The following is a 12,304-nucleotide window of genomic DNA, read 5'->3' on the forward strand; positions in this document are numbered from 1 at the left end:
TATGCTACTAAAATTCAGTGGGTAGAGGCCATGGCTGCCACTCAACTTGGTACAGTAACGTCCACCGTTAGGTTCAGATGTGAAATGTCTCCAACTGATGGTGCTGTGTTGAGAAGCTGTACAACCATTGACATGGGAGGGGGGCTACTGGGGTGGGGTGACCCTTTGAAGGTCACAGCCCAGCCCACTTCCTGCCTGAGCTGTCTGCCTCCTGAGTGATGAAAATGTGACAAGGCCCACGTTAAGCTCCAACCGCCATGGCCAGAACCACCTCAGCCACCATGCCCAGCGGACGGAGTGACGCTCCCAGAACCATGAGCGAGGGGCTGGGGAGACGGCTCAGAGGTTAAAGGCTCTTGCTTACAAAGTCTGCCGGCCTGGGGTTCAGTTCCCCAGTACTCATGTAAAGCTAGATGCACAAATTGGTCCATGCATCTGGAGTTCATTTGCAGCAGCAAGAGACCATGGCATGCCCATGCTACCTCTCTCTCTCTCTCTCTCTCTCTCTCTCTCTCTTTGTCTCTCCTCTCCTTTCCTCTTCTCTCCTTATAAAAAAAAACAAAACTATAACTGAAAATAATTCTTTCTGTCTTAAATCGCTTCTGTCAGGAATTCTGTCACAGTATTGACAAAAGTAGCTAAAGCAGCCCCTCAACAAAGAAACATCTTTTTAGTATTTTTTTTATTTATTTAGAGACAGAAAGTGGTGGGAGAGAAAGAAAAAGAGAGAGAGGGAATGGGTGCGCCAGGGCCTCTAGCCACTGCATACGAACTCCAGACACATGTGCCACCTTGTGCATCTGTCTTACATGGGTGCTGGGGAATCAAACCCAGGTCCCGAGTCTTTGCAGGCAAGCGCCTTAACTGCTAAGCCATCTCTCCAGCCCCAAAGAGGCATCTTACCCAGAACATTTTCAGTGATCTATGGGCAAGCTTTTCCTGACACCTCAAAAATGACACAGATCCTCAGCTCCATTGGTACATATGCCACCACCTCGTGTGTCCCCATTATAAGGACACACGTCCTGTTCATCTGTCCACCGAAACAAGACTCTGTAAAAGAAAGCCTGTGTCTCACTCCACACCACTTCCCAGGGCCCATCATGACGCCAGCACACAGTAGGCCCTCAGTGATTGTGTGCTGATGGAGTGAGTCAAAAAGTGACGAGCCTTAGAAAGTAGGGCCAGAGCAAGACCCTACCTCACAAAAACAAACAAAAAAGAAAAGAAAAGAAAAGAAAAAAAAAAAAGAAAAGAAAAGAAAGTAGTGCTGTGTGCAGCTGTGGTCTCAGGAATACATCAAGCCTGTCTGGTGGTCTTGGGTTTCTCTGCTGTTTCAGTTCTAGAAGGTGATGAGTGACGAAGGGAAGGTCTATGTCCTCTAAGCATGTACTTTTAGTTTATAGTCTGGCCATAACGTTTTAGCATTTTGACTCACACTAAGGGAGCTTAGCCATTAAGCCTGTGGAATTGCCGCTCCGTGTGCCCATTGTGTGTGCGCCATGCGCGCAGAGTGGGCACTAATTGTTCTCTCTTGGCACTGTCATTTGTCACCTCTTCCATGGACGTTTTCTCTGCGGTGTCACAGGTGCTGAAGGGTGAGCTTTGCCAGCCAGAGAGCAGTTCCAACTGTGGCAAAAAAAAAAAAAAAAAGAAAGGCTGCGGCCTGAACCAGGCCAGAGCTGTGGTGGGGGGATGCATCACTGACTCGTAGGACACACGTTGGGGCTCCGTGTCCCATTGTTTTCGACAGCTGTGTCACACCATCTCGGGTAATGGGATTTAAAAAAAAATTGTTGTGATGATTCTGAAGAAAAGAAAAAACTTTGCTTTTGTGAGGAAAGGGAGAGTCAAACAAATCAACCACATTCTTTCTCTGTTTTGAGCCAAAGTCAGCCTGGTTCTTACATGATGGCTCACTGTGAAACGAGAGGTGTCACCTCCGCCTACACAACTCGGGTCAGGAGTCTTCCCTCCTGCAGCTGCATCTCTGTCTCTACCTCGTGTTGAATTCTGCCCTGGAAGCTCATCTTGCTCCACAGTCCTGCTGGTGGGACAAGGGAAGAAGCAGAGAGAGCCGCTACCACAGCACGTCCGTGCCCCCTTGCCTCTGAAATGCTAGTCCTCGAAAGAAACTAAGCTTGTAGAGACAGTGGAGTTCAGCACAGAGAGATGCCAGGGCTCCCAGTTCAAGAGAAGCGGGGTAGGAATCAAGTATCCATGATCCAGTGTGTTCCTGGATAACTTCCATTCACGTTTCTCAGGGTGTGTTTTTCTTCTTGGTAATGAGGTACTGGAAGGGAATGAGGATTCCAGGTACAGCTTCAGTTTCAGAGACTACGTATGGATGAAGTGCCCTACTAACGCACAGGCTTGGGGAGGATCTTCCCCCTCCTGATCCCCTTTTCCACAGCACTGTGGGGGTCACCCACAAACTGGATGGCTCTCAGTTTCTCTAAGTATAGGGTGCTCCCAAACAGTATTTTCCCCCATGTGAACATGATCTCCAAAGTCCCTTGTTATAAAAACACAAGGCAATGACCACCTACCACACCAGGTGGCTAACCCTAAAGCAAAGAATTGTCAGAGGCAGAGGCTGATGTCATGTTTCCCCTCATCTCTGTTTACCTCGAACGTTGTCCCTGTGTCCTGAATAGCAGGAAGAAAATGAACTTAGAACACAGATTCCCAAAAGATTTTACTTAAGGAAAGGGTACTTTGAAAAGGATAATGTGGGGGGGGGGGCTGGAGAGATAGCTTAGTGGTTAAGGCCTGCAAAGCCTAAGGACCCAGATTTGATTCCCCAGTACCCATGTAAAGCCAGATGCACAAAGTGATGCATGCATCTAGAGTTCATTTGCAGTGGCTGTAGGCCCTATCATGCCCATGCTCGCTCGCTCTCTCTCTCTCTCTCTCTCTCTCTCTCTCTCAAGTAAATAAATAAAATATTTAAATTAAAAAGAAAAGAGCCGGGCGTGGTGGCGCACGCCTTTAATCCCAGCACTCGGGAGGCAGAGGTAGGAGGATTGCCATGAGTTCAAGGCCACCCTGAGATGACAGAGTTAATTCCAGGTCAGCCTGGACCAGAGTGAGACCCTACCTCGAAAAACCAAAAAAAAAAAAAAAAGAAAAGAAAAAGGTCAATGAATTTGTCCCATCAGTATTCTGGCCAGGCCAGACTCTGTGTGTGACCCAGGGGTGGGCACTGTTGGTCTGTGACACTGTCATCCTATAGAACAGGAGGAAGAAGGGTGTTTCTGGCATATCACAAAAAAAAAAAAAAAAACACATGCACTAGTGATTTGACAGCCATCTGCTCACTTGGAGCAAAACTTGGGTACTGTTGTTTTGGACAATAATGAGGAAATTAAAGATGTGAGAAGAAGGAAAAGAGATTGTAGCTCAGGAAGTAGGAAATCCAAACAGACTGGACAGAAATCCAGCAGGAGGCAGGGAGGGTCCCGTTGCCATGCCAGCCTGGAAGCCCATGGCTTAGCGTGGGAACTAAAGCAAGGTTCTCGGCAAACCTTTCCACCTGACGATTTATTCAAGAACCTTCTCCCAACCACCTTGGGTTGCTACTCCAAAATAATTGTCTAAGGTGCAAGGAAGTGATCACACCCTTTATTTCTTGTTTCACACAATCCTGCTTGAAACAAGTTCAAATCTAAATTGATAGAGAACTCTGAAATTATTTCAAGAACAATCAAATATCATGAATAATAATAATTTTTTAAAAATCTTGGCACTCTGTACAAACAACATAAAAACAGTTACCCTTACTCATGTGAGTCTGAGGCCCTAGGAGTCTTGGGTGAGTTTTTACAGCAACGAACCAGAAGGATTAATTTCTAGGTCATGTTGACATGGAAGAGATTTGCAAGTGTTTGGGCCAAAGTAAAATCCCATCCGAATGCACCCACCACACCCAGGTGGCTTACCCTAATAAAGGACTGTTAGAGGCAGACGCAGCGAGCCTTGCGCCTCAGCGCCCGCCACAGAGATGTTGAGTTGTCTAGCTGTTGACAAATTTTAAAGTTCAAATAAACAAACATGTGGTGCTCCCTTTTGACTGGACGTGAAAGCTCTAAGATGTGAACCCTAAAACCGTAAACATTTACACAGCCTGGTGAGAGCTCCTGATTATGTAAATACTTTGTGAAAACAACGTTGGTCCTTCAAGTATTAATGCTGCTTGATAAAAATCAGGTTTTGCTTGGCATCTCTTTTGAAGCTAATGTATCCCCCAGTCATTCTATATGACTCTGAAAGCTTTGGGGAATCAAATCTTAATCCCGACATGTTTTTCTTGTTCATTTAAACCTTTTATGTGCATGTGAGAGTCAGAGAGAGGGGAAAGCTTGAAGGAACTTAGTTTAAATGTCCTTATGCATGCACGCTCTTGGAGAAGGGCCTGGCATGTGTGTGTTTGTAAGCTCAAGCAGGCAGTTCTGTTCTTACACGTTTCCCTTTTATTTCACTTCACGTTTGTGTGTTTGGTTTACAGATACGTGTTGTCTTAGGATAGGTTAAGCCGGGCTTGTTTGACTTACTGTCTTATAGAAATACCTGTGGACAGAGTTTCTTCTAAGTTAGCCCCCTGACCAAACTTCAGAGAAAAGAGTTGTTCTCAACTCCAGTTCCATAGCGTATATCCCAGGACTGTGAGAAGCCCAAGCAGGCAGAGCTCCCCGGAGCTGCTTATTGAGGGCTTGAGAGTCACACTTAACCTCTGGAGAGTTTTTTGTTTGTTTTATTTTTGCCACAAAAAAGAAACCACTGAGCCAATGGGGTGAAACTCTCAGCGCTTTATTTTCTCCTCTGGCTGTTGTGCCTAATAATCATAACATTGGCAGACAGGGTTACGCCATCAGAAATTCACCAGAAGGTGTAATGTCATCAAACTCACAGACAGATAGGAAGATTGTCCCCTTCTCAGATGCTGAAAACTGATGTGAATGATCTCAGGCGGCGGTGACCGTGCATGTTTGCTCTTGCTGAATAAGACAATATAAAGAAATAAATGAACTACTCTTGTCGAATAAGAAACACCTCCAGGGCTGGAGAGATGGCTCAGAGGTTAAGGAGCTTGCCTGTAAAGCCTAACGACCTGGGTTCCTCAGTACCCACGTAAAGACAGATACATAAAGCGGCACATGCATCTGAAATTGGCAAGCAAGATGCTAGAGGCCCTTGTGTGCCCATTGAAGGGTCCAGAAACTAAATGATGCCATGACAGTCCTCAGTAGAATGCTGCCCTGGTTAAGCCTAAGTTACAAGTTTCAGCTTAAACAAAGAAACTAAGGGGCAGCGCCCCCTGCCCAGGACACCTGAGACTGGCCAAAGACTTGTCCCTTTACCTCCTTGTCTCGGTTCTCCTTAGTGGTCACTGGGGGGTGCTGAGAACTGGGCATAACACCCATTCTCTCTCTCTCTCTCTCTCTCTCTCTCTCTCCTTGCAAAGAAATAAATTTTTTTAAAAAAGAAGAAGAAACACCTCCTAACAACTGACCCCCGCAGCCAGCTGCCCATCCCGTAGGTGATGGTTGATGTGGGCTCGGATGCAGCGCGGCGGTGGGGCCGGAGCTGACTTAGCTCAGCTGGGTCTGCCTGGCCTCTCAGCCATGCTCTGCAGAAGCTGTGCACGCTGGGTGGGGGTGGGGAAAGGCCTGGCCGAGGACTTCCTGTGAACTCTGGTCCGTGTTCACAGACAGCCTCCCTCCTTTTCTGTGTATTCTCACTCTTCTCTGAATCCCTGTCGGTGCCTTCTTAATGTGGATCATATTCGAGCCTCCCCCAAGGCTGTCATCCTTTGGTAGTCTCATGGATTTTCTGGAGACAGAGTAGAGAAAGCCAACATTTCTCCTGACTCAGTTTTAATAATTTTGTTATATTTGTGTCATTTTATGGCCATTAGTCCCAAATGCCTGCAGGAAGGAGCCATCGTCCAAACGAAACTAATTTATTAATTAATTCAATAGTCAAATGATTAAAGATTGATGGCTGAATGAATTAGCATTTTTATTGAATTATTGTTTTTTTTCTCTCTACTCCCCGTTTCCTGTATGTCTCTGATGAACTCACCAGGCCCTGACAATTCTGTCCTTAGAAACTTCCTCCTGGGCCGGTCACGGGGCAGCACTTACAAACTCTTGCCGCCTTGCAGCCCTGGGCGCCCCTCCGCAGTTAATCAGGAAGCTGGAAGTGACTGATGCCTGCCTCTGTTCACACAGGATGTTTTGACATAGCTGTTGTGATAAGGCTGTTGGAAGTCCCTTCAGGCTTGCTGGCACTGAAAAAGGGACATGGGCTCAGGGGTCTCTCCTCTGGCAGTAGATGTTGCAGTGTGGACCAGGTGAGCAAACTTGATGCCAACTCCACCCTTGTAGATCTGTGGCTGAGTTGGTGTAAGAAGTCTTCAAGTGGGCTGGTGTGTAAACTCCAGTCAGTGTGCTGAGGAGAAAGCATGGGGGACGTGGGGTTAGAAGAAAGGAAGACACTTCACACCACAGTTTCTGAGCAGGAGGCACCAGGTGCTGTTGTTCCCTTCTTGTTGCTGGCACCAAACCCCCAACCAAAAGCAGCTGGTGGAAGGAAAGGATTTATTCTGGCTTACAGTCTTGAGGGAAAGCTCCAAGATGGCAGGGTTCAGCATGGCATGAGCAGAGAATAGACATCGCCTCTGCCACAACAGGCAGACAACAGCAGCAGGACAGCGAGCCAAGTTCTGGAAAGGGGAGCTGGCTACAATACCTGTTGCAGTCCAGTTCACATTGCTGGTAGAAATCACCCAACTAAGAGCAGCTTGCGGGGAAAAAAAGGAGGTTTATTTGGGCTTACAGGTTCAAGGGGGAAGCTCCACGATGGCAGGGGAAAATGATGGCATGAGCAGAGGGTAGACATCATCCTCCCTGACCCACATAAGGTGGAGAACAGGAACAGGGGAGTGTGCCAAACACTGGCATGGGGAAACTGGCTATAACACCCATAAGCCTGCCCTCAATAATACACTGCCTCCAGGAAGCGTTATTTCCCAAATCCCCATCAGCTGGGAACCTAACAATCAGAATACCTACATTTATGGGGGACACCTGAATCAAACCACCACAATACCCCAAAGCCTACCCCCAACAACACGCCTCCTCCAACAAGGCTCCACCCCCACCCAAATTGCCATTGGCTGGGAACCAAGCATTCAGCACACATGAGCTTATGGGGAACACATGGTTCAAAGCACCACACCAGAGGGTAAACTGATGTCACACGGCTACCTGGACACCCATCAATCCTTCTGAATGTCCTATGTGAAGATGTTCAATGCTGCCTATCTCAAAGTCATCCTGAGGATAGCAGTCTAAGAAAATGATGGATAGTAAAGAAAATGACCAATATTACAGACAATGATCTTTAACTGCCCTTGGCTCTTTTGATTTTTCTCTAATTGATTGCTGTTCTCTTATAGACCATACTTTGTTCAGACTTGCTTTTCTAACCCAGTGACATAGGAGTCCAAGTGAGCAGTCACAGCACAATGGACAGATACAGCAGCAACGGAAACCTCAGGCTTACATAGTTTATAAAATCACTGAAAAGGCCAGAAAGCCTGAGCTGTCTGAACCAACGTGCTTTTCTGGATTTGCCTTTTATGAAGAAATCAATACACATTCAAGAGTTAATACCCTGATCACACAGACACACATTCATTACTCTCAAGACCCATGACAAACCCCAGCCCTGGGGATGCCAAACGAATTCTCCTCCCAGCCCTGGAGAAGTCATGGCAGACTCGTCTCAGGCAAGACGAAGCTGGGCTCCTGGAGGACCCTGCTGGTCCTGTCTCCCCGATGTCACTGCAAATACTGATTGACAGATGCCTGACTCCAATCTCCCGTCAGAATTGCCACAGGACTTAAAGGCTAAATACCACATTTACACAGTCACTGGACATCAGCATGCTCAGATCCAAGTTCAAATCTTGCCCTGGGATCTTTGTATGCGTATGCAACACCCCTGAGTCTTAGCTTCCTCACAAGAGAAATTGAATCGATGCAAACTGGTATGAAAGTGATAAAAGGTAAAGTCACTTTCTTTACGTCATAAGAGTCTGCAGGCTTCTAGGTAGACATTTTGCCTATTTTTATAGCTCCATGTTATCGAAACCATCTTTGGTGTTTCATATTTGTACATCACACAGAACTGCCCGTGTGTCTTTATCCCTACTATTTCTATTCTATTTCATATCCTCCACTTGACACAGAAAAAACACATAATTTAGCTCTTCAGTCTCCAGGACTTGCACACATCCAGACAACTACCAAGAAATTCAGTTTAGAAGAATATGGTGACATTTATCAGCGTATCCTATCAATTAAAAGTATATGAGAGGCTAGAGAGATGCTTTAGCAATTAAGGTGCTTGTCTGTAAAGCCAAAGAACCCAGGTTCAATTCCCCAGTGCCCACGTAGAGCCAGATGCACAAAATGGCACATGCGTCTGGAGTTTGTAGTGGCTGGCAGTACTGGCATGCTTGCTCTCTCTCTCACTTTCTCTCTCCCTTCCTCTTTCTCTCTCTCTGTCAAATAAATTAATGAATTAAATACTTTAAAAAAAGGTATATGAGTCTCCAAGACCTGACCAGGATACACACAAAATGCATTCCTTTGTTAATGCTCCTTTACATCACCACACCATATAAAAGAGACATATCACACTATAAGTAGAAATAGATAAAATGGCAAAACTATTTAATGCTTTAACTCTCATTGTATTTAAATTTTTTGAGGGCTCTCTAGACTACCATTTTCTGTGACAATTATGGTGAGACTGTGAAAGACTCAATTCTGCTCATTTTCTTATTTGCTTGGCTTGGTGGCTTCTTTTAGTTGGCCCTTTGAGACAGGTTAACAAAGCTCAACCTAGGCAGCATCATTGGTAAGCCCACCAGTAGGCAGAAGGGTGACATTGGTAATCAATAACGATGGTCATCTTAGATGGTTTGGGTTGTGCTAACTGCCTATAGCATGTGACCCAACTTCCAAATCAAATGAGCAGGAAAGTAGGTGGCAAAGTTTGTACAGGCTAAAGGCTAGAAACCTCAAATGTTAGCAAAGCTGAGTCTTTTATAAAAATACTGGCACTTTTCAGTATATTAGTGGTTCCCAAATTTCAGCATGCATCAAGACCAACCAAAACCCTTGGTTCAAGTCATGCTTGCTGGTCCTCACTCCCAGGGTTTCTGGTGGGCTCGGTCTGGGACGGGACCCAGAGGTTTGCATCTCTAGCACGTTTCCTGGTCGCAACCCTGCGGCTGCTCCTAGGGACAATGCCAGGAGGAACTCTGCAGCAGATCTCCTCTCGCAAACTCACTGGGTTACCTCATCTCCCAGGTCTTTGGTTTCTAGAATACAGATCTAGTCTAGGTGGGTGTCATCAAGAATCAATGTTCTGGGCTGGAGAGACGGCTCAGAGGTTAAGGCACGTGTCTGCAGAGCCAGAAGACCCAGGTTCAATGAGCCAGGACCCATGTAAGCCAGATGCACAAGGTGACACACGTGTCTGGTATTCGTTTGCAGTGACTATAGGCCCCAGCATGCCAATTCTTGCTTTCTCTGCCTCTGCCTCTCGCTCACTCTCTCTCTCTCTCTCTCTCTCTCTTTCTCTCTCATAAATAAATAAATAAGATAAGAATCCATGCTCTCCTTGTATTCCAGCCAAGGTAGTTCTTTTACATCCTAAATCGGTCTCATTCCGTCCCAGGGAGTGGAGGCGGAAGAGGCCCAGAGCACAGAGGGCAGATGGAGCAGGCTCCTGCGAGCTGCAACTGACAGTCTGTGCTACCAGGTGGATTCCCGGCTCAGCATGTTTCCCCAGGGTGAATTAATCGCCTCGCTCTTCCTTTTCCTTTGCATGAAGCCAAGCAGATTCGTCCCTTCTGATTGAGCAAGAGCTCAGCGACGCCAGCACTTTCTGAGGACCATCAGCAAGGGGCTGCTGTGCGGTGTTGATAGTGGAGTCAGGAATTCCAGGGTGGGGCGTTGTCACTTGAGTTGGGAAATGCTAAGTGGGGTCAACTTCAGTTCAGCTTCCTACCTACAGAATGATGACAGGACATAGATTTGGCCACAGCGAGATGAATAGGTCAGCAGAAACACAGTCTTGTCCTTCTGATAGCAGATACCTCTTTTTAAGCCTCGTTAGAATGCATCTTGCCTATTTGTCAGTAATTCATGGCCTCACATGAGACGTCTTTTATTTTTATTTTTTTTAGCTTTTTATTGACAACTTCCCTAAATACAGACAACACACCATGATGATAATCTCCTCCTATCACCTTCTCTTTTCCCCTCTCAAATCCCCCCTCCACTGAATCCCTTTGTTCCAAGTAGTCTCTCTTCTATTTTTAAAATTTCATTTATTTATTTATTTGAGAGAGGGAGAAAGAGGCAGACAGAGAGAGAGAAAATGGGCACACCAGGGCCGCCAGCCACTGCAAACCAACTCCAGACACATGTGCCACCTTGTGCATCTGGCTTATGTGGGTCTGGGGAATTGAACCAAGGTCCTTTGGCTTGGTAGGCAAATGCCTTAACCATCTCTCTAGCCCCTCTCTTCTATTTTGCCATCATTTCTTTTCCTTCTGGTATGCAAGTCTTGTGTAGTTAGTGTCAGCCAATGTGAGGTCATGAATATCAAAGACACTTTGTGACATAAGGTATTCTAAAATCAAATGCACAGATAATTCTACCAACAAAAATTAGTAATTCTAGGCCAAGACTGTCCAAGGAAAAGCTTGTATTTATATGTGATATATGTATTTGTATTGAAATTGAAAGTCAGCATTTTTGTTAACTGATGCTGAATAACAAAACAACCCTCAAAAAGTAGCGGCTCAAACAACCACCATCATATTTTCAGTAACTTGCTCAGTCCTCCGGAGGGTTGGTTCCGTGTGGGGCTGGCTCAGCTGCCTCCAAACAGGCTTCATTCACTTCTGACAAGCTGGAGCTATGGTCTGTGGCCTGGTGTTCCTCTTTTGTGGTCTCCTCCTGTGGTGAGGCTGGGCTTTGAAAATCAGCATGGCCCTGGGCTTTCTCAGATGCCTCCCTTCCTCCAGTGTACAGAAGCACAAACTATTGGATCTTCAAGGTTTAAGCTTGTAGCTGTGCTAGATGGCATGATTTGCATCAAGTTCTGTATTTAAATATGTTAACTGCGGGGCTGGAGAGATGGCTTAGCAGTTAATGTACTTGCCTGCAAAGCCAAAGGTCCCAGGTTCAATTCTCCAATACCCATGTAAGCCAGATGCACAAGGTGGCACATGTGTCTGGAGTTCATTTGCAGCAGCTGGAGGCCTTGGTGTGCCCATTCTTTCTCTCTCTCTCCCACCTTCTCTCTTTCTCTCATAAATAACTTAATAAATAATATTTTTAAAAATGTAACTAGAGCCAAGCATGGTGCATACACCTTTAATCCCAGAATTTGGGAGGCAGGGGTAGGAAGATAGCTGTGAGTTAAGGCTACCCTGAGACTATAGAGTGATTTCCAGGTCAGCCTGGGCTAGACAGAGTAAGACCCTACCTTGAAAAAAAGAAAAAGTAACTAGATCTGCTCCAGGCCATGGACACTGAAAACGTCTCTGTGAGGACCACCCAAACCAGTCTTCCCTAGGCATGACTACACGGTATTTTCTGCCCCTTGCTGTTTCAGGACTCTGGGTATCAGGCTGGGTTGGCCTAAATGAAGCAGGTTGTTAACCTTGGGATGGTCGAGATGCTTCCCACCGAGAGGGGCCTTTGGCTTTGCCAGGAGGCGAGACAGGTACATGCTGAGCAGGCGTCTGTTCAACGCCTGGTCACGGAGTTCTCCTTACTCTCTGTCCCACCCTGCCCGCATCTGCTCCTCAGGGAATTTACCCAACCTGGAGCTTTCTTAAGAAGCTGTAGACATTTCCCCAGTCAGGTGAACTCCCGGAAGACCCCCGGGCTTTTTGCTCTTGCTCTATGCACAGCACCAGGAACGGTGGCTGGCACCTAGAAGGCTCTGTGCTAGACACATAGACAGAGAAACATTGCATCAGAAAACACGTATGGGCTGGAGAAATGGCTTAGAGGTTAAGGTGCTTGCCTGTGAAGCCTAAGGATCCAAGTTCAACTCCCCAGTACCCACATAAGCCAGATACGCAAGGTGGCACATGCATCAGGAGTTCACTTGCAGTGGCTGGAGGCTCTGGTGTGACCAAGACTCACTTTCTCTCTCCCTCTCTCTCTCCCTCTCTCTCTCTCTTTCCCTCTCTCTCTCTCAAATA

At 46.4% G+C, this 12,304-nt stretch overlaps 1 protein-coding gene across 1 annotated transcript in view; it reads left to right on the plus strand.

Moving 5' to 3' along the window:
- The window catches only part of Rarb (retinoic acid receptor beta), a 501,591-nt gene that overhangs the window by 247,941 nt on the left and 241,346 nt on the right, over positions 1-12,304 (plus strand). The window lies entirely within an intron of this gene.

This window comes from Jaculus jaculus, chromosome 16 (assembly GCF_020740685.1).
Source record: "Jaculus jaculus isolate mJacJac1 chromosome 16, mJacJac1.mat.Y.cur, whole genome shotgun sequence".
NCBI lineage: Eukaryota > Metazoa > Chordata > Mammalia > Rodentia > Dipodidae > Jaculus > Jaculus jaculus.